Source organism: Leptinotarsa decemlineata, unplaced genomic scaffold (genome assembly GCF_025532065.1).
Source record: "Leptinotarsa decemlineata unplaced genomic scaffold, Ldec_3_MD MMD2_tig00000090_RagTag_RagTag, whole genome shotgun sequence".
In the NCBI taxonomy this organism is placed as follows: domain Eukaryota; kingdom Metazoa; phylum Arthropoda; class Insecta; order Coleoptera; family Chrysomelidae; genus Leptinotarsa; species Leptinotarsa decemlineata.
Genome location: NW_027412541.1, coordinates 4,419,995 through 4,443,765, shown reverse-complemented (window position 1 = coordinate 4,443,765; position 23,771 = coordinate 4,419,995). Strand labels below are relative to the sequence as shown.

General features: G+C 33.7%; 1 protein-coding gene and 1 long non-coding RNA gene across 2 annotated transcripts in view; one reads left to right on the top strand and one right to left on the bottom strand.

Annotated features, from left to right (window-relative positions):
• The window catches only part of LOC141481198 (uncharacterized), a 37,606-nt gene extending 24,046 nt beyond the window's left edge, over window positions 1-13,560 (bottom strand). Inside the window, exon 1 of the long non-coding RNA XR_012464806.1 lies at window positions 13,468-13,560. This is a non-coding gene — a long non-coding RNA (uncharacterized lncRNA). The remainder of the gene's footprint in view (window positions 1-13,467) is intronic.
• The window catches only part of Eip75B (Ecdysone-induced protein 75B), a 241,150-nt gene that overhangs the window by 39,789 nt on the left and 177,590 nt on the right, over window positions 1-23,771 (top strand). The window lies entirely within an intron of this gene.

The window sequence follows — 23,771 nt, the reverse complement described above, 5'->3', positions numbered from 1 at the left end:
TCATCAAATGTTCCAAACAGTGCATCATGAAAAAATGAAGGATACTGCTGTCAAAGATGTAGACGTTTTCAACGTAAACGTAAACAAATATAGTAAAATAAAACAACTCTCAAAAGTCTAAACTTGTGCGAGATCAGGATTGACGAGGTCTTGCCTTTTAACTTATGATTCCTAGCACGTGTGATTCCTGAAGATACTGATCATAAATAACAAATATATGTATCGATTGTATTGTATCCACAATCGTTTTCAAATGATGAATGAGAGTGGTAACGGGGGGGGTGTAATCAGAATGTTCATATCATATCATATAAAATCACTATTATGGAATGCTAGAACTGAACTCGAAAACTAGCGCACTCGCCAAATTTTTGAATTTTACAAGCACAGTTCTTGATATTCTTGGATCATATTATTTTCATTTCCCTAAAAATCTGTTATTTTTGTTATACAGTTATTGGTGTTTTAAACTTTATTATATTCGAGTTTAACAATTATTAACATACAAGAAGATTCAATCTTCTCTTTATTATCTAAAAAAATGAATTTTGAACGTTCAAGCCAGTCTCGAATATACCTACACAGTAGTTTGAATGGACTGACGCCTGTCATAAAAGAACTACTCCCCTGGCTAGTACCACGAAGGGCGTTGGATTATATCCGACAGGCGTCAGTGCAGAAATCTTCACAGAAAATTTCCTGCATATGCAATTGACAATACAACTGAAAGAGTCGACCTTCAATTTTGGAACGGCAACACTTGCAGACTGATTTCGGGTTCATTAGCCACTCATCAGTGCAAGATAGTGGCCATCATCGACCTAAAGTCAATGATATTCCGTAAATCGGAATTCTTTCAGAGTATTTCATTCCTCTTCCTAAGTTGGAGCGAACAACAAAATGTCATGAAGTGACATTTTGTTGTTCTATCTAGTTGTTTCCATCTAGTGGAAAAGGTACTAACCAACTGCATATCTCTGAATAAAGAAAAAAAAAGGTTCTTATAAGCTATTGTCATTAGCTAAGCTATTAAAGCTATTCTTGAAGCCTGACAGTAATCAAATCTAAAGAAATGGACTTTAAACGTTCAAGCCAGTCTCGAATATACAAATTATTTCTTGTCTGAATTAAATATTGAGTAGGTAGAAATCAGAGCTTTCCCAAATTTATTAAGTAGCTCACATAGAATGTTCATTATTAAGGTGTAGTGAATGTGAAAAACGATATAAATAGTTTGCATCTCTCAAAGCAATGGGATATAATGAACTTCTACATTTGAATTCAGGTTATTAATTGAATATGTAACATTGAAACATGGTAACTAGTCAAATATGCATCCTAAATGAAGAGAAAAAACGTTGAATATTGCAATGACGAAGCCCCAAATAAACCTATCATTATAGCAAATTCAAAATACCCAAAAAGTAAAAGAATCTGATTCGGTTCTGCCAACTTATGGTGAAGCTAGCAGGACCCAACATTTTGAAAGAAATTATTTTTTGGAAGATGGGTGGTCCGATTCGGAAAAAATGTGTTTTCTTCGATTGGATTCTTCGTTGGAAGAGGAGCAAAAAATTCGAGAGTAAAGTCCGAAGTTATCCTAAAATTTCCATCCAATATACCTGAAGTTATGACTTAAAAAAAAACCAAAGTGGTTCTGATACCTTAAACAGAGGTCGTGAATTCCTCACAAGAAATGATGTACAACATAATATATACAAGGATATTTATATAGAATTTCACTTAGGAAACCACTTTTACTCTCAAACTGGGCCAAACGTTTAAGGTTTTCTACTCCTTCATCCTTTTCGATATTTTTGTAAGTTTCGCCCATATTTCTGCATACTTGATACAAGGAAGTATGTTTTGAAGGGATCGGTCTTCTGGTCTGTACATGAAAAACATGATTCAACATTTTTTGCAATTTTTTTTTGGAAATTCCCCACTTTTCATGTGTTAAGAAAATTATCAATATTTCATTTTCATTTACTCACATCAACTGTAAGTTCAGCATATTTTTGAAGTATATTTTTCAAAACGTCGCTTCCCCCTGTTTGTCCCTATGTATGTTTGTCCCTACGCAACGGATTTTCATGCGAGAATTTTTAATAAATAGAGTGATTCAAGAGGAAGGTTTATATGTATATAACAAGCATAATGAAGTAGAGAACGACTAGAAATTTTGGAGGTTTCTAATGTGATGTGGTAGATAAACACACTTTTTTGCGCTTACACTGCAAACACTGGCTGAACCCTACGACATAGATCATAATAATGTAAAGAGGTCTACAATAATGTCTTATTTACAAAGCGATTTTAAGCAATAAACCTTTAATCCTCAAATACATTGTGCATTTAATATAGATCAATGTGGCCTTTCACAGCACGTACTTTAAATGAATATTTGCGAAGATATTATAGATTAAATAGCAGGGACATAGCAGTTGCGGTGGTACCGGCCTGGGGGCCGTTGGCACGTTCCTATAAATAGCGCGTCGAACATTTATAACATTTTATGATTAATAGCGATTGCACGCGTTTATATGTATATTCAGTATCAGCATTGCACCCGTGCGGAGAAGGGACGGGTCGCTAGTGAAAAATAAAACTACTAACTCATTGTATATACATGTACACAATTTCTTTGCGCCCTACGCACGCGCTTATAATGAAAGTGAAACTTGTAAGCCCCTCCGAGACAAAACTGTCCTAATTTCCACTGAACTATTTTTATATCTTCGGTTTCCAGTCCAAGTTCATTGACGCGTTTTGGTAGTACTCATCACTGTGGAACTACACAACAGCGAGAGTATTATCGGGGCACAGAAAGTAAAATCAAGGTCGCCCATTCTTAGAATAGGTTTCTTTCAGAATTTGTTATGTGGTTAAAAATATACATCGAAGGCAAGTCTGACAAGTCAAGTGGAGAACAAGGATGTACTCTTGTACATAGTTCCTAAAATACATCCCTCCAACTAAGAAATAATTTTAGTAAATTATGGTCTACTTTATTTACAAATGAATTCATTCAACCGAATATTTTTATTACAAAATCAGAAAAATTGAGGTTTTGAATTGACAAGGTATGTTTCAGGTAAAAAATATTTGCTGTTATGTTCCAATAAATATTGAATAACATAAATCAGTGAAAATAAAAATGATGTTATAAACGATGGAGGCTTCTTTCCGGCTTCTTTCAGGAAGATATATTTTTCACTTTCATTAGTTTACAGCTTTTCCATCTCAAATGTTTATAGATTTTACTAGACTATTCATGAATTCAAAAATAAATAGTGAATTCTCTGTTTTGATAAGTAGGGGTACAAGGTTTCAGCCCAAACCAAGATCGCGCGTCGTTCGTGTTTCACAGAGACGTTAGTAGGAAAGAGACTTACGCTATGTAATCGATGCAGGGAAGGATGGAATGAGTATCGGAGAGATTCAGAGATAAGATGGTTGAATTATAAAAATAATAAATGTAGATGAAAATATTGGATGACACTTGAGCCGTGCTTTTACACTATTTTAACCCGCCATAGGTTGTGCTAGGCTAAACGACGGAGGCCTTTTTGGGCTCAACTATCATTGAAGAACAAGCCTTAGTGAGGAAATGCAATGGCCAACAAAGCTCCCTTCTGGAGTTTATCTTTGATTGAGTCTTTTGTCGATCACGTAGATGACGTCTTCAGCAAGATATCATCGCCTTTTCCTAATCAGGCTTGTTTTTCACGTATAGTTGAGTCTACAAATTCATTCGTGATCCATTCAGTCTAGCATCTCTGATCAGACCTTTGGCAAACGGAGGCTAGATCACGTGTGATTTGTTTTGGTCCTCTGATCTCAACTAATTACCTTGCACTGAATACTATAGATTAAGAGAGAGGTACATTTGATTCGGCAGTCGCAGTTGGAGTTTTGCTTTTGGTTTATCTCTTCCTTCTCTCCCATTTTTTATCTGATTTAATAATTTTGTTCACCTACCGTGTTTCTGGGGATATTGGTGTTACCAAAAATCCCCCTTTGTGTAGTAATTAAATTGATCTTTACTTGTGTATTTCATGTCAAATTTGAGATTATGAGAGCATCTTTCTGTTAATTTCACCGTATTCATCGTTTATCTAGTTGATTTTGAGAGGGTGTTTTCCAAAAGGTAAATTAAAACCGACTTAAAATAAAATTCCAGTGATATAAAACATCCAGTCGAGTTCTGAGACCAAGTTCAAGTTTGACCCCGTATATAAAACTGTACAGAAACTCGAAATCTATATACAACAAGTGAACTACTTATGTCAGAAACAACTACTGGATCAATTGAGCAATATATACAAAGTACTGGAAGAATCATCACAATCTCCGCTACTAGTCTGGAACAAGTATCAACTACACATCAATCCAGGAATAGAACGTGTGGTTGTTTAATTCTTCTTGGACCCTCATGTGGAGTCGTAATAAAGAATGGTGATGCAATATATACAGAGTAATAGGATAATCATCACAATCTTCGCCACTAGTCTGGAACAAGTTTCAACTCACATCAATCCAGGAATAGAACGGGTAGTTGTTTCATTCATCTTGGTATCTCATATGGAGTCGTACTGGAGGATGGTTATGCAATATATACGGAGTAATGGAAGAATCATCACAATATTCGCTACTAGTCTAGAACAATTATCAACTACCATCAATACAGGAATAGAACAGGTAGTAGTTTAATTCGTCTCGGTCTCTCATATGGAGTTTTACTGGAGGATGGTGCTATCACGGGTACATTGTAGGTGTCAGAGGAGTAACTACTTGAAAGCGTTAAGCATCAAAAAGAAAAATTGCATCTGACTCTGATTCTCCTGAAGATTTTCCACAAAGCAAACATGTTGCTTTTTCAGATATTAAAGACGTATCATCTGCAATGGGTTACAACTTATTTTTAAGTGTTTTAATGTTGCATTCAGCAAGACCGTTTGTAATAAGATGTCCAGGGGCAATTGTGGAATACTGATGCATATACTAATACCATAACGTTCGGATAAACATGGGGAGCAAACATACTCTTCAAAAGAGAAATTGGAATTGAACTGGATGGTGCTTCTTTGATTATTTTAACTTATGCCCATTTCGATTTTGCATCCGCACACATTAGAAAATACTTAATATAATCAATATGGATTCTTTCCCTATTTTTTTTTGAGGATCCAATGAATAGACAGGAACTTTAGCAGGATGAGATTGATTGAGAGCACATTATCTAAATCATTTAAGTAGTTTTTAGATGTATGTCAATATGAGGTCAGTAAACAACGACGGGAAAGTTATTTCATTTTCGTGAGTCCAAGCTGAGTTTCGTGTAGTTCTTCGAGTATTCTGGATCGCAAGCTTACTGGAATGACAACTTGGTAATTTCGACAAATAATTTCGTTGAATAAAGTACATTCAAAATCATCTGGTTTTCATTAAAGTTCTTCAGTATCTTACTAAAATCTGGATCATTTTCAGATTCATTTCTAATAGTTGAATCTGTTGGAGATCTGGAATATCATATCAGCATAAATTTGATTGACTTCATCTCCAATAATTTCATCCATTGTAGGATTGGACTGTTGAAGTGGAGCTCTTGAGAGATAGTCAATATTTTTGTTATCCTGTCCAGGTTTGTATTTCAAAGTATAGTCCAATCCGGGAAGGTAGAAAGCGTATTGCAGAAGATGTCTTGAAGTCATTTGGAGAAGGAAGTGTCTTATGAGACTGAAAAATCCTCTAAAGTGATTCATTGTCTGTAACCAATATAAAACATGTTTTAAAAAGGTAGTAGAAGACATGAGATAGGTCTTTCAACTCTTCTGATTGAATGGCTGAGTATAGCAGTTAGTCCTGTAGGGCTGGCATCTCTCGTCGAAACCAATGATAGAGCTGAATCGAAAGAAACAAGGAACCATCAAAGTTGAATGTCCTTTTGAGTATTTTCTACATTTTGATTTGTCAATTCGGCAATCACTTGCTGTGTGATTATCCTTTCCATACCTTAGGCAAATATTTTCAATGCCTGAAGGTTTCAATTCGGGCTGTGTTGAAAATTAGAGGATCTATGCTGAGAACGGGTACGTCTAGATTTCGTCGAAACCAATGATAGAGCTGAATCGAAAGAAACAAGGAACCATCAAAGTTGAATGTCCTTTTGAGTATTTTCTACATTTTGATTTGTCAATTCGGCAATCACTTGCTGTGTGATTATCCTTTCCATACCTTAGGCAAATATTTTCAATGCCTGAAGGTTTCAATTCGGGCTGTGTTGAAAATTAGAGGATCTATGCTGAGAACGGGTACGTCTAGATTAATCCACTACTCTAATAACACCATCACGTAACCATCTGATGAATTGTGTACAAAGGAAAATTTCGGCAGTTGAAAGAGTTTGTTCACAAGGACATTAATAATAATAATAATATTTTTTTCTTTGGTTGAAAAGTACAGTTGATAGAAGTCAATGCACAATAAACAAGGAAAATGTCAATTATAAAAGTGAAAGTAAATGTAAATAACTACATGTAACCATATTATAAGTCAGTCAAAATAATATAAACAACACAATAACACAAACAGTGATAAACATCCATAAGTAATAAAGGTAACATATAAATATAAAAATATAAATGTAACTAGTTATATATCATAAAAAAGCCAATAAAATATAATCAACACACAGTTTGAAAGTATTGAAAGTGAACACTTTAACCACTTTAACCAAATGTGCTAAAGCTCAAGATCTCAGGTTAGTTGATTGGTGAATTCTTGAATGGTGTAACAAGTCCTTTGAAGTAGCATTTTTTTCAGATGACTTTTGAACACATTCATATTTGGGAAATTCTTCAGAGCTATAAGAAACATATTGTATAATTTACACCCACTGTACTCTACGCTTTTTTCATACAAAGAAATTCTATGAGCGTTTGTTACGATTAGATCTTTCAAACGAGTATTGTGGTTATGACTGAAAATTGGATTTATTTTTGGAAACGTATGCACTAGCCTCTAGTATGTAGGTGCTGGCAACTGTAAGAATTTTTAGCTGTTTAAAAGCATCTCTACATGACTCACGGTACCCTAGTTTAGCTATTATTCTAACTGCATATTTCCGGTTCTTTGATAAAAGAACTCAAATCCCAGTTGAGAATGCCATATCGAAGGTATGAATGGAAGTTAGCATGGTACAATGTTGAGAGTATACTAGAGCTGCAGTGATTTGACATGAATCTAATAGAATAGCAGCTTTTCTTCAGTTTATTACGTAAGGTATCAATATGTTGATTCCATAATTTTTTTATCTAGAACAATTCGTAGCATATTTACAGTTTCTACAGGACTAATTGATTTTCCACTATTTTCATATAATATCACATTCGAATCCCTTTGACCACGTCTGCTGAACAATATGGTGTTAGTTTTAGATTTGTTGAGTTTCAAATTGTTCTTTTCAGCCCACAATATGATTTTATCATATATATCCTCAGCAGTTTTATGGAGTGCCTCCATGTTGTCTCAAACAATCAAATATTTTTATCATCAGCATAACTTGTAACGAATACCGAGTTTGTTTTACTGATGAACGTAATTAGATTAGCAAATAATAAGAAAAAAAGGGGCTTAAATTCGAACCCTGGGGAGCTCCCTGCTTTAAAGCAGGTACATTGACCAATTCTCACTTTTGCCTCCTACCTATAAGATAAGATCTCACCAAATTATGTGGTACCTCTCTTACACCTGATCTATAAATCTTAGATAGTAACAGTTCATGGTCCACACAATCAAAAACACGTAAGAAATCTATACAAAGGCCCATGGACACATTTTTTTCTTGTCGAGAGCATTAACAAATCTCGACTGAAATTCACATAGGGCTGACTGTGTACTCTTGGATTTAGTAAAACCGTGCTGGATAGATAATTCATATTCTGCTAGATGTGCTACGAAACAACAACGCTTTTGTTGATAATTAGCAATTGTTTAAATGAAGTCACGAGATCTTCATAAGATAAATCTTTTAGGAGTTTTCTGGACCTAAAAATGCTGCCGGACTATTGTAATGATCATTACCAATCGAAACACATGAAAGTTGTGCTAAATGAACTGGTTCAGTTGAGCTATCCATCTTACAATAATTTTCGAACCGTTCTAAATAACATCTGAATTTTCAAACGGCGATATGTTCGAAATATTGTCAGCATTTACTTAGTTTGAGCTTTGTGTGCCGAAATAAGAGCCTTCTGTTATTCTTGAAATACTTTCAGTAGAATGTTGAATTGTTCTTCATTCATTCGTTCACTCAGATCATTTATGCTACTTTGGGATTTTTGAGCCACTTCACCAAACAATTTTCAGATTTTGATGTAGCAGTCGATTTGGTTATTACTGAAAACTCAACACTAAAATTTCTATGTTTTTCGATTTTATATGTCTAAAAAATGTTGAATAGGAAGATATCCTGGATCAACAATATCAGAATTGAAATAGAATTTGTATATAAAGGGTGTTCTATTTGATACAAGAGAGCCGATGTGACCTTACGGTATAACCAAGAAAACACTTAAATGAAAAAATTGAAAAGATCATTATCAGAAGTTACTTTTTTTCCAAAATTATAAGGTTGTAAACACAAAGGTAAAATTAACGATATTACGTCATTTACCCATCTGATTTTTTAAGTAAGGTTTGAAATGTCAATTCGGTATATCTTCAAGACACAATACCAATTTTTCGTTCTGATATATTGAATATGTTTTCATTCATTTCAATGTCGAATGCATTATAATCAGAGAATTATCGAAAATGAAGTTAAAGCAGACCTTCTTATCTGTAAATTCGTTTATTCGAAAAGCGGAAATGAAGGTCAGGAAATAGTTCTGGTAACAAAAATAGCTAATTTATGCCTTTTCAACAAGTGAGAAGCATAAAACTTATTTAAATAGTTTCTGAGTTTATTCGGGAGGAATTTTAATGTAGGTTTTCAATAAGTTAGAGAATTTATTTATTATTTCAGTATCACTATCTGTTGGGCTTCAAGGCGTCGACTTTTGGCATTTCTGATGTTTCGCTGACGCGAAAAAATTACAAAAATCGACGGCCTTCAGACTCGAAAAATAGTAACACTGAAAACCTCGGACGCGAAAGTAAAAGGAAAATATACTGAAATGACCTAAATATTTCACTGTATGAAGCAACTCCGTTGCGACAAAAATCTGAATTACACATTTTCTTTTTTTTTTCAAAATAATGTGAAAGAGATGAAAGAACGAACCATTTGATTGCAATTTTGGATGCAGTTTGTGATATTTTGAAAAAATTCATGTAATGTCAATTTTCACTGAATTAGTTTGAGAAGATAACGAGAAGTATTTTGAGTGTAATTTGTGTATTGTTTAGAACAATTAGTGTCAAAACTAAATAGGTGGTGAAACTACGGAAAATAATAATGGATCCGGTACACTCCCTTGGGGAACTTCTCTAAATATCAATTCTGAGCTAGATATATTTTCCTCTACAGTCGGCAATATAATATTGTAAAATCTAGTGACACATTATTGATTCAAAAACATGTTTTTTTCATTTTTCAATTACATGTAATGAGCTGAAATATTAAACAGATTATTAAAGTCACCAGTTATCAAACTGGTGATATATTCAGTAGTGCTGATTTGGTTGGAAGCAGTATTTGATTCCATAAGAGGTATTATGAATATTGCTCAGATACTGTTGATTCGATATTTCATAAATAGTTGAAACTATAGTTTAAATTGTGAAACTGTAGGATTCAGATAATCTTTACCTAAACATGAATTGGGACAACAATTGATGTTTTTGGGTAATTATAAACATAAAAAAAAGTAATACAAATTATGAAATTATGATACAACAATAAAAATTAATTGGCGCTCCGGGGCGACTTGATTTATTCCAGTGGCGAAAAACCTGCATCACCAGATCATCTGAAGATCTTGATATATTTCGTAAAGGGCAGAGGCAGATCAATTTCCAGCAGATTTGGAAATTCATTTTTATAATGTCACTGGATCGTGTCAATGGAAACAATTAAATGACACATCTTTAGTAGAATCAGGCAACAGAACAGAATCGACAGCTAGTGTGGAAGCTGATTCAGGTTTTATATTCGAAACTTTATGAAATCTACCATTATGCATTTTGAGACCTTTCATTGATTTGAAGGATTTTTCACCAATATTACATAATTTGTTATCAAGAGAAGGAGAAGGAACATCGTTAGCAGTCATTGGAATGAATGATATATAACTATGGAATTAACCATGAAGAATAGACTACTTATATGCAATATTACTGGAGTTTTTTCCCAACACCAAATCGTTATTTTCTAACACCTCGACACGTGTTTCGATCACCAAGTGATCATCTTCAAAGAGAAAGATTAATTGTTTTAATCTTCCTCTTTGAAGATGATCACTTGGTGATCGAAACACATGTCGAGGTGTTAAAAAATAACGATTTGGTGTTGACATGTGTTTCGATCACCAAGTGATCATCTTCAAAGAGGAAGATTAAAACAATTAATCTTTCTCTTTGAAGATGATCACTTGGTGATCGAAACACGTGTCGAGGTGTTAGAAAATAACGATTTGGTGTTGGGAAAAAAACTCCAGTAATATTCATTACTACACCAAAGGTTCCGAACAGTGCATCATAAGTACTTATATGCAAATTGTTAAAACTGAGCAAATTATGTGTTTGATATATCAAAGAAATATTTTAAGGATACTTACCTTTTGGTTGATCTGGTTAATCAAAAAATCTCTGTTTAAAATCTGTTTAAAATCTATTTTTCCGTTAACCAGCTGTCGCACCCCTACGAACGACAACCCTCAGAAGTAGAAACTTGTGCGAGCTAAGGATTAACGAGGTCTTACCTTTTAACGTGTGATTCCTAACACGGGTTGGACGGTAGCAAGTGAAGATCGATCGTTCAGACTAGGGCTTGAACCACCGACCAACACAGCAGTCAATTCGAGTGAGTGAACAAAGCACCCACGCCGAACCGCTTGGCTACCGACTGACCACTCCCCTTGAATTTTATGATTTTTTTTCTCCAGGATTTGACAAACTAATTTCGAGAAGTGACAGTTGTCAGAAATTTCTTCAAATGGAAATATTTTTCTTATATCGATGAGAACTGGCCGAACAGCAAATCGAGAATGTTCCTCAAGTTGGGTTATTACAGCAAATGCAAGTTTGAACAAAATAAAGTTGAGTTTAATTCATGAGTTTTTCAAATTCACTTCGAAAAGTATTCAAATTGATGTTTCAAATGTTGGGTTTTAATTTTTAAAGGGATTTGTTTCTAATTCACATATTGGCAATAGCGCCTATATCAAGTTGAAATAATTTATACGTACCTAGATATTCTACTTTAAAAAAGGAAAATTATCTTTATAAATCAACAATTAAGGCAAAATATAAATAATAGTTCGATACCACCTCCACAAGCCACATAAACAACAGTTGTTTTGTTATTTATTTATATATAGGAAGATAGGTTAGGTGCACAAACTATCATATATCATAGAATGTCTCGGAACTCGAAACATAAGTTAACAGAACAGCACGCCTCTTAAATATTTCATCATACAGGTAACAGATTCATTGTCCTTTATTAGCTATAACTGATATTGCCAAATGGTGAAATAGAAACGAATCCCTTTAAATGTTGAATGCATTATTTAATTCCTCTTTTTTAAGTATTTAAAGAATTTTTTAAAGAAAAAGGTTGAAATGATAAGTTTGAAATGCGTTGTTTTAGAGCTCTGTTATGAAAACTACTTGATGTTCGTCAGGAGGAACATTCCCCATTCCGTGGGTCTCTCTTATTGCTATATACTGGATAGTCACAATCAGCCGCCTCGTCCTTGCCAAAAAGTACAAGATTCAGACGAATTATATAAGACAGTCTTCAAATGTATTTTGATTTCGAAAGTTACTTCCACAATTGTTATTGATTTTATTTGAATTAAGTAGAGGGTTGAAAGAGGAAAAACGAAATGAAATGAATTTCAAATGCATACGGCAAACTATATATATAAATTATCTACTTGAATGAATTATTTTATCGATAATGACCCAAAAATATATTCAAAATTGTCCAATTCATTTTTTTCTGTAATACATCTGAGACATATTATTAACTCGACTAAGCGATAAGTTTAAGGTTTCAAGTCGACTAATAAGCTTATCGTTTTGAGTTTCGTTTAGTTATGAATGAATGCTTCACCAATCGCTACTATAAACATCAGCCAGAAACGATTGTGATCACATTCGGAGAAATTTCGATTTCTCTTCAGTTATTTATATTTCGTATTTTTCGCAGTATTCTTGTAGTGCGAAATCACGATTTCGACGCCTATGTACATCGGTGTCTATAATATATAGAAAATTGCTAGATAAATGATCAACTAATCCACCAGCAGCGATAGGTATAGGTTCGAATGAAAAAACTAGTACCTGTATTAGAATCCAGGTGCTCAAAGATGCTGGTACTCAGAAAAACAATCTAATAATCGTAATAAATATACTACATTATCTATTTTCAATATAGCTGATTAACACAAGATATCAATGATCTTTTAAATAATAAAAAAGATAATGTATTCGAACTGATTATACGAAAAGGCACACCTAAAAGTTTCTAAACGATGATATTGGCTTGCGAAATATTTATCTTTAGATCTATCTATTATTTTCGAACTTGAAGTATTTACATTTTGTTATTATCATTTGAACTAAGTTGAAGGCAAATTATTTTCATGGGGAAGAACGTCAATACAAATATTGTTTTCATAAAGTTGTAAAGTTTACAACTACAATAAAGTCAGAGGTTAAAATAAATGATCTTGATGTTAAAAAACAGTGTTCAATAATGAAAGTAGAGTAAAATTAAAGGAAAATGAATATCAAAAATAGCCAAATCTATCAATAAACACTGATCGCAGTGTGTAATTGGAATATATTTGAGAGTCTCAAAAAATCTTTTGATGCATTCCAATTCAGTTAAATCAATTCGAAGAATCACGTCAAACATTTGTTTAAAAAAAAAAACTATAACATTTATTAAAGAATCGGTCAAGTATGTTTATATTTTGTAAAACGATTTTCTCGTAAGTCAGAGATATGCAAATATATGAGAGCTGTTTGCTGTTGGAAAATCTGAAAAAACCCAAAAACCGAAGTCCACGTAAAGGACTAGTTATAGAGAAAGGACTAGTTATAATAAATTGATTGCCTATAACATTTTCAAAGAATCAAACAAGGCTTTCTTCTAGCCAATTCATAAATTTTATTTCTCCTCAGAAAGGACTCTACTTGCTTGATCATTTTGTTGAGTCTCATTCCCCTCTGGACTAAGACGTTATAATTTCATATATAAGCTATATTGTGCGGTAATCTTAGTAAACTCACCTCAGAATTTGAGACACCAACTATAAACTCGTATAAACTTGTATTTTGGCATCTTAAATGTTGTCTCAAAACCAACACAAGGTAGAATGTACGCGAATATTAAAATCCAAGGTCAAATGTCACAAAAATCGATGATTTGCACATTTTTTGCAAGTATCTCGCTTCCTGTGGGTTTTTTGTTACTTATATTCATTACCAACATTGAAGAAGATTAAATTCCCTACAACTTTTGTTTAAAACATTTTTTTACGTTGTATCGTTTTCGATATAGAGGATGGAGAGCGCCCGGTTAGAAAGAATTGCAACTTTCTATATTTTTATACACTTTATACCACTTGTTTATTATATTCGTTCGAAAACGTACTTTTAGGAAGAAACTGCAGTAATGATAATTACAAATACAAGTGGTATAAACACATAGAATTTATCATAAATTTATTGCATCATTCAAGGTCAATCATTAGTCCCTGTCAAAAACACGCCATATGATTTTTTTTTGAAAATCTGTTTTTCGTTAACCAACTGTCGTCCCCCTATAAAAGACAACTCTCAAAAGTCGAAACTTGTGCGAGTTAAGGACTAACGCGGTCTCACCTTTTAACGTGTGATTCCTAGCACGGGTTGGACGATAGGAAGTGAAAATAGATCGTTTGACCTTGCGGTTCGAACCACCAGTCCACACAGCGGTTGATTGAGTGAATGGAGCAAACCACCCACTTCAACCCAATCGGCTACCGTTCATTGATTAATAATGAATACGTAATTATTAAAAATTTTCATTTTTTTCAACTATTACATTATATTTAAAAACTATTTTACTAACGTATCTAACGTATTTAATAACACTTACCTGCTCGTGTAGTTATAGAATTGTTGAGGAAAAGTATATTTCAATTCTAATGTAATAAATTCTTAATTATTGTTTTTAATAAGAAATATTCCTTACATTTATGATTGTGGAAATTGAAAATGTTGAATAAACATTACAAGAACAACAACTTATAATTTTAAATATCTTCTTCTTCTCCATCGTCGTCTTTCGACCGCTGTAGTATTTCAGAGTCTACTTCTTTTTTGTTTTCAACGACATTTGTCTTCAGGTCTTCCATTTCGGTCCTGGTTTCATTGATATCGCTCTGATATGGTAAATCATTGAGACAACCTTCTATTTTACTGGCAACAAACAACAAAAGCAATCCAACCCCAATTTCCTGCATCCACATCGTGAATCACAACAATTCTTGTAGTTGTAAAATATTGTGTTGAGCAATTCATCTGGAGTAGGTGCTAAAATTGTCCTGATAGGTTCCAGGAAACCGTTACTCATTGTCCAAGTTTTAACTTGATAATGAACACGATTGAAATGTTGCTGGACTTGTTGGTGGAAAACTCGTATTTGATAACTGCATAGGTTTATTCAGTTTTGTACTCTTGCTTAACGAAGATGATCGATACTGTCCACAGATTTTGGAGCATTGTAGACTACCAACGAGATTTTAATTCCATTCTTTGAGCCTACAGTTTTCTTCCTCAAATGCTGACGCAAGTTGATCTAAATTTGGCAGTTTCTTTCTTCTTTTTTTTTCTTCCTTTTTTCGAAAGCGCAGGAGTCGTATCACAGCCACTCAATGCGTGCAGAAACAAAATGTGTTTTTTGAACAAAGATACTCATCAACCCCTTTGGAAGAGTATATTTTTGTTTTCACAGTTCCTTTGCCCAATGTAAGCCCAATTAAAAAAACAAGTGAATATATATCTTCTCGTATTATAACTGCAGGAAACATTATTAAATATAATGTAATAGTTGATAATTAATAAAAATCATTAATAATTATGTATTTGTAAATAATTAATGAGCATTATGACCGGAACTACCGGTTGACCTTTATTGATGCTCTAACCGCGCGCTCTATCTCGAAAACGATTCAACGTTTGAAAAATTTCTGAGACAAAAGTTGTAGAGAATTTGATCGTCTACAATATTCATGATGAATACAAATAGCGAAAAACTCATAGGAAACGAAATATTTGCAAAAAATCGATTTTTGTGACTTTTGGCCTTAGATTTTAATAATCGCGTACACCTTACCATATGTAGGTTTTGAGACCAATAGGACTTTTCATGTGTGTGAGTTAAAATTTATAGAGTAAATTGATTTTGTAAAATAATAAACACCAACACCAAAATGTTGGATATATTATTGTTTTGGAGCAATGCTTATTTTAAAGTAATTTCACATTAGTTCCAGCTCCTTCCTATAATATTCGTAGTATATTTCCTTCTTGGTTCCCCTCTTACTATCTCCCTGTGTGTTCCTGACGTATTCCCTTGAGGGCGTGCCGTTAACCTTGGCCCAGCATTAAGACATAGGGCATGTTGCCAAATTGTAGGGGAATTCAGCAATGCCTCCTTAATATAACGTGTTGATTTGTGATACACTGTTTAAAACCTTTGGTATAGTAATGAATATTACTGGAGTTTTTTCCCAACACCAAACCGTTATTTTAACACATCGACTCGATCACCAAGTGATCATCTTCAAAAGGAAGATTAAACTAAATATACTAACAATGTTATTCTTATTTATACCATATATACCTCTTCTAGGTACCTGCGTGTCAAATAAACATAAATAATCTTATGAATAACGATGGTGGACCAATACCTAATAATATAATATATAGCTTGTTAAAATAAAATTTTAATTATTAGATTCACCTAACTATTACATAAGGACACATTGTAAAATTAATTTAAGACTAGTAGATGAGGCAATATTGTGGAATTAATTTAAGGCACTCAAGACGCAGAGAGGTATCTATGGTATCTATGGCATAAAAAAGGATAACATTGTAAGTATATTTAGTTCAATCTTTCTCTTGAAGATGATCACTTGGTGATGGAAACACGTGTCGAAGTGTTAAAATAACGGTTTGGTGTTGAGAAAAAACTCCAGTAATATTCATAATGTGTTGAGTTGAAGAGTGTCTGGATATAAATGGCATTTATTTGTTTCAAATCCCAATTTCAATTAAAATGATGTTTGGGTATAAGGTATTTGAGATTTAAAGGTATAAAGCTATAACACTAACAGGAAGTCCTTCTCTAATAAAGTCAATTAGTTTTTTGATTTTCGATAGAATCCATATTTATCTTGGTTTAAGTAAGAAGTTACAAATGAGTGAACCATGAAGTTGAAACATGTTTCAAAATCGTTGTGTATCAAAGAAGCCATAAATTGAATAAAGAACATCGGAAATATTATTGAAAGTAAAATGGAAGAATTCAAGCTACAATTTTAATAGCAACATTGAATATTCTACAACTCTATCTTGATACAGAAAAATGTGGGACTCTTCCAAATAAAGGAAGGAAGTAATCAATTTTGAAAGAAGTAACCGTATGCATAGATGTGTAGATCATGCAGAGAAGTAACTTTCAAACACAAATCTGAAAGAAAAAGCCTTTCTGAAACAGCTTCTTTCATATAAACTTTTTTTTTATTTCAAAAATAACCCCATCAACCGCGAAGGGTTATTACCTGAGGAACAATTAGGTATAATTATATTTTATGTAATATATGAATATATGTAATATGATGAATAGGTTAGTAAAGAGTTCAAGTTCACCACGTCTAGGGCACAATTGAGATCACTGGGAAGTCTTGCTTCTTGTCTTTCATATTCAAGAACTGGGCACTCCAGGATAATGTGTTTCATACTGTTGATTACACCACAAATACCACACTCCGCAGCATATTCTTTCTTCATAAGGTGTTGGTTTATATGAACACTGAATTATACAGAAAACACTTTTTTCCACTCAGTTTGTATTCCAAACATTCGTTATGAAATTGAATCAGATATCATCCACAGGGTTTCTACACGATATACTAAATGAAAGTAAAAATGTCACTAACATGGCATGTCATGCTCAGGGTAGACATCGATGTTTCGCCGCAAGACACTTGCCTTAGGGCTCTTCAGTATCAATCTGGTTTGGTGTTGGGAAAAAACTCCAGTAATATTAAAAACATTCTTTATCCACGGAGTTCAGAATTATATTCATCTACAAAATGACAACAGTGTGTGTTTTGGGGTTACGATGAAAATCCGTGCTTTTCGCATCCCCAAAATAGACCGTCGGAAGAGCTGCTCCCGGACTTTGTGTTCTGGCCGATGAAGAGGGGACTAACCCGGCGAATTTGAAGGTCGCGCACGGATACGAGGATGAATCAATGAAATTATTTCTACCTTTTCTTCAAGGTCTATGGGGAGATTACACGACCCTTCACTTTTCATTATAAAAACCGACGTCTGAACTCGCCCTTTACACTGAGTTTTGGCTAAGGGGGAGAAACTAATTTGAATTGAGATGTGAATTATAAGAATATTCAAAATAACTAACCTCTTCATTTATTTTGGCGGCAAGTGAAGGTTAATATGTAACTTCATATGAAATTTGTACTTTAGTTAGTTTGAAATTACTTTAAATTGATTTCAGGCAGAATCAAAACTCTAGAATCCCATCACTATTTCGGAAAAAAGTTTTTTGGCTCTTACTTCCCCATTTTACACCAGAAAAATTTGACATGAAGCCGTAATGTTATGAATAAACTTCTCTTTACAATATCCAGAGAGGTTCTTATGAAAAATAAAGGAATCATTTTTTTTCAAAATTTAAATAAACCAGATATATTTTGGAAATATTTTTCATCAGAAGTACTCAGTACTACTAAGTTAAAAGTTGTCACCTGAATAGATCTGGCCGATGAAAACTAATTAATTTATCAAATGTATTAATTAGTTTTGAAAGTTAGCACGACACCAACTTCGATACCGAAAAAGGAGGTTCAATTATTTATTATCTCCATTACTAATTGCACACTGCCACTGATTTCTTTTAATCTCCCATTCTTCTGCGATTTTATATTATCGATTGGTGTAAAATCTCTTGTATCTACAAACATTTTTGTGGATGCAGGTAATTTCCATCTTCAAATACAGGGCATGATCTAGGGGGGGCAGGAAGGCATGCGTCCCGAGCGCCAGTTTTTGTGGGGTGCCAAAAGATGGAGCGCCAGCAACATCATCAAAATTAGTAACGGCTTCGTAACCAAAAAGATCAAGTTCAATGTTCTCAATGTTACAGTTTCTCGATTAACAGAAGTTTTACTGACAAAACAATGAAGTTGTAAACTTTCAGTGCGAATCCCAATTAGCTACATTTGTGCCACATTTTCTCAAAAATAGTGAGAAACGCTTGAACAGGAGGATATTCGCGAAGTAAGGATTGGCTTCTGGCAACTCTGTGTGTTCTGATTGATGCCAGCCACATGTTTCGCCTCAATAAGTAATCAATCAGTGTGCTGAACTTGTGTTTCATTCAGATTCAGTGACTGAGTGATTTATAAATGAAATGATATTAATTTAAATATTCTGCTGTGACGTATTGAACTATTTCTTTTATTTATTTATTTTTTCTTATTTGTTCCAAAACAAATTTTCGTTACATGTATTGCAAAAATGGTAATACATCCACATGATATTTTAAAAATATATCATAACGTAGAATGTCAATCGCTTCTTTTCACCAGATGAATTAATGAATAATTATTCATTCATGGTATTTTTGGAAACTACTGTAATATATGATATAATCAGAAAACTATTATTCAGTTGAAATGACACTGTAATATTTTTTCTCAACGTCACATAGCAGTAGGTGTTTTCGTAGATTGAACACCCTTGGGGAAGGGCCCCCCTTTTTAATAATCCGAGGTCCGGCCCTGTTCAAATATACAGCTTCTCGTATATTCATCTGGTAGGAATGTTCAAAATATGCTTGAAAACACTATGTAAAAAAGTTCTCCAATTTCGATAACATGCGTTGTACAGACTGAAAGATCATATTTTAACAAAGACTAGCATTTCATCATTCATTTCTATATCGACTCTGGGAATACCCTTCGTTAGAATATTGGACTGCAGTTATGCTTAAATGTCTAAACGAGCCACCTATTTCATTATTCTATTGGAAAAATAAGAATTCGGTAACCATACTAATTCGGTTTGTAGAATGTATTTTTTTTATTCGAAACTGTTATATTATTAGAGTAAAAAAAATTCAAAGATCTGGAATATTTCCTGAGGTCACCAACTCTTTGACGCCTAAACGACTGAACGGATTTAGATGAAACTTTACATAAATACAGCTTATACATCAGAATAACATATAAGCTACAATTAACAAAGGTTTTGTGTAATTATGGTCATAATATAACGATAAGTAATAATATAACTATAGGTAAGTCGAAAAAATTCTTGCTCCCTGAGAGCTATCTTGGCGTGTGTTGCTTATATCGAGTAACATACCGTTTGAGTTACATGCAGATAATGTACAGTAAGATTGTTTATCTCAAATAGTTCTAAATAAAAGTCCGCGATAGCATGTGTTACATAATCAATTTTTCATTCCTCTTTTGAAATTCTACGTATATGAATATTTTATATATACTTATTCTTCTTCTGCTAAATTTTGGTCCCAGCTTCCAGATAGCGCTATTATGACCAACTCCTTTTATTATAGTAAAAACTATAATAAAAACTTTGTCCGGGAAGGGCAAAAGTCTTGCTTTACGCAATACTGCACCTCTTTTTTATTCTTCTTATTAATTTTTACTCTGCGGCGAACATATACATATATATATATATATATATATATATATATATATATATATATATATATAAAATTATCGTCTTCTTCATAAAAGATTATTCATTGCGATCCTACTCCCACGTGGACATCCGGTCCACTCCGGCCTCCAACCGGCGTGAATGAGAACACTTTTTATTTAAAAACACTTAAACAATGTTCATCAACACTTTTTTAATTTATGTTCATTTATTTATTTAATTATTTTAATTGCACGTTATAAAACGGGGGACATTCACAACATGAACTGAGTTCCATTTCCAACAATGGCGCCCGCGTACCTCCTTTGTGGACGGTCGCTATCGGCACGTCCGCCCACCACCACGTCAGAAACAAACTGATTTTATATATACTTTGTTTTAGCATTCACTTTCATACATTTGTATATTCCATTATTTTTAAAATTTATTTCATATATACTCTGTAATAATAGCATTTCCTGTAACTGGATACTGTTGGAAATAAATAGCTTTTTTTATATCTACCTGTTATGTGGTAGCCACTATATGCAAAATACTCATCCATAAGTACAATTAAATTGGATATTTTTTTTTGCAATGCACATTTTGGAATATTTGTCAAATTCCTATAAAAATGGATGCAATTGTCATTAAGTATTTAGTATAAATAAACTTTGTCCTTTACACTAAGTAATTTGGACGAATCGTTTAAAAGTTATCACGATAAGATTAACTTGACACAACGCAGTAAGCCATTACGCGTCGCGTCTACTGCAAGACGACGGAAGAAGATGCGCGGGAGTAGAGGAACGGTTGCGTTCTAGGAACGCCTAAAACGCAACCCGAACGCGGGCAGACGCATGAGGGCAGACGTCGTTGAGGGTTGTGTTGACGGTTATGTCAGTTTTGCGAAATTTTTTTTATTGATAACATAATTCGATTCTCAATGCTCTTCATTACTTAGTGCAGTTGGCATATATTTTTTAGTTACTATTTTTAAAGTAAAAATATAAATTATCAACTGTCGCCCGCGGGTTCGCCCGCGTAGAATTTGGTTTGTCAGATTACGTTTTGTGACAGACCATTTCAAACAAATAGTTACAATATTTTTTTATACCAAAAACTTCAGGTATCCATCCAACTTCAAAACTAACAAATTTCAAAGCAATCTTTGAATTCCCATTTTTTCCCTTTAGGGTGGAAATTCCTGAATCCCTTTCTTGGTGCTTATTCACGCTATACAAAGAACCTACCTGCATATTTCAAGATTCTAGGTTCAGTAGCTTTGGCTGTACGTTAATATAAGAGTGTCAGTCAATCAATAGGTACCCATTTATATAATACTATCTGTTCCCCGCTGTTTTACCGCGTTATCGTAGGAACTTACCCTTTGTGTTATTCCAGGTCATGATTTGTCTATATACCAACTTGCATTTGGATTCGTTGAGCTGTTTGGGCGTGAAAAAGTAAATAACATAAATACATACATTACATTCATCCATCCTCACAAACTTTATGCATTTATAATACAAGTAGAAGTAGGATTAGTAGGATTATCAATGTAATTCTAATATTTTCAGTTGTTTTTTTGCTGATGCTATTCAATATTCAACGCAACAGTGTTGCGATATGAAATCGTATTAGAGCAAACAGTAAGTATTTGAGAGGAAGTCAGTCTTTCCTTTACACTTTAGATCAACAGAACAGAAATGTTCTGTAATGTTCAGAGAGTCAAGCAAGAGGAACTGAAGGGGAATGAAATGTTTATTATTATGAAGGTTTAATTTCGTTAGATATTTCTTCCGAGCGACAATAACTGAACGTTTCAATGCAATGGTAATAAAATATGATAATATCAGACTATGAAAGGCTAACCTCCTACCTCTAGAAAAATAAATCGGATCTCTGAACTCACAATGCCAACCGGTAAGCAACAAACATTTATACATATCATTCAATAACAAGATGGGTAGAGGAATTGAAGCCGCGAATTGACCTTGTTCAGTCTGTGGACCTTGCTGATTATTATCCTTTGTTTCAGACCTAAGTAACTTTGTTTTCTTTGCTATTTTGTAAAGCGAATCAGACTTTTTTCTTATTTTATTTCACTACTTTATCGTTTTAGAACAATCGTTTAGAGAACGAATTAGTTCTCACTGAGTGTGATTTCGAAAATCTATTTCAGTCACAGATTGAAATCAGTAGCACATTAGAAATTATTTGAAAATTTTATTATTTATTTCGAACTGTAGTAAATATATTTTTTTAAATGCAGCGGTATATTTCAGTGAGGTGTACCTTCTGATTATTTAAATTTTTTTCACTAGAAATATTCACACTGTAATTAGTTGATCGTGAACTGTTCATATGTTTATTTTGTCAAAAATGTATCTCTCGATGGGACTATTATTATATCATTTGTGAAACTATAACTAATTTCATTCATGACTTTATTTAAAACTGTTTTTTTTAAGCAAGAACTAAATATAAAATCAGATTAAACTCTTCGAAGTTCGAACAAGTGGACAGGAAAGTTCTCTAGCAAAAACTTCAGTCCGCAGCCCATGACTAATGAACGAATATTGAATATCATTTATTTCAGATGAAATTCGGAAAAGGGGAGCTGGATGATGAACATATACTTTGCAAGGTGCATGTCACCTGCAAACTTCGATCGACTGGTAATCTGACCTCTAGAGTGTTTTAAGTAAATCTATTTTCCATCAAATCCTCCTCCTGAAAAATTATTGGTAGAACATGTTAGTAACTAATAGAAATACACCGCTAACAAAAACATCAGTCCCACCCACTAGAACCGTAACACTCTTTTGGGCGTGTATTTCAGCAACCAAGTTAGCCCCATTGTATGCCAGATGGTCCAATTCTTCTTGTCAGGAATATACCTAACTAGCTGTCGCCCGCGGCTTCGCCCGCGTAGAATTTGATTTGTCACGTCAAGTTTCGTGACAGACCATTTTGAACAAATAGTTACAATTTTTTCCCATCAACCCAAAACTTCAGGTTTCCAACTTCAAAACTGACGAAATTCAATACAATCTTTGACCCCCTATTTTCCCCCTTAGGGGTGGAAATTCCTGATTCACTTTCTTGATGCTTATTTATGCTATTAAAAGAACCTACCTGCATATTTCAAGATTGTAGGTCCAGTGCTTCGGCTGTACGTTAATATAAGAGCGGGCAACAGCTAGTAATTTATATTTTTACTGTAAAAATACAGTAACTAAAAAAGTATGCCAACTACACTAAATAATGCATAACTTCGAGAATCGAATCTATAGAGAAATTCGAAAAACTAACACAACCGTCAACGACGTCTGCCCCCACGCGTCTGCCCGCGTTCGAGTAGCATGCTTGGCGATGGCGTTTCATTGCTTAGACCGCCCCTCTACCCCCGCGCATCGTCCTCCGTCGTCGTACAGTAGACGCGACGCATAATGGCTTACTGCGTTGCGTCAAATTAATCTTATCGGGATAACGATTGAACGATTCGTTCAAATTACTCAGTGTAAAAGACAAAGTGTATTTATATCTGTTTAAAAAATCTGTTTAAAATCTGTTTTTCCGTTAATCAGCTGTCGCCCCCATACGAACAACTCTCAGAAGTTGAG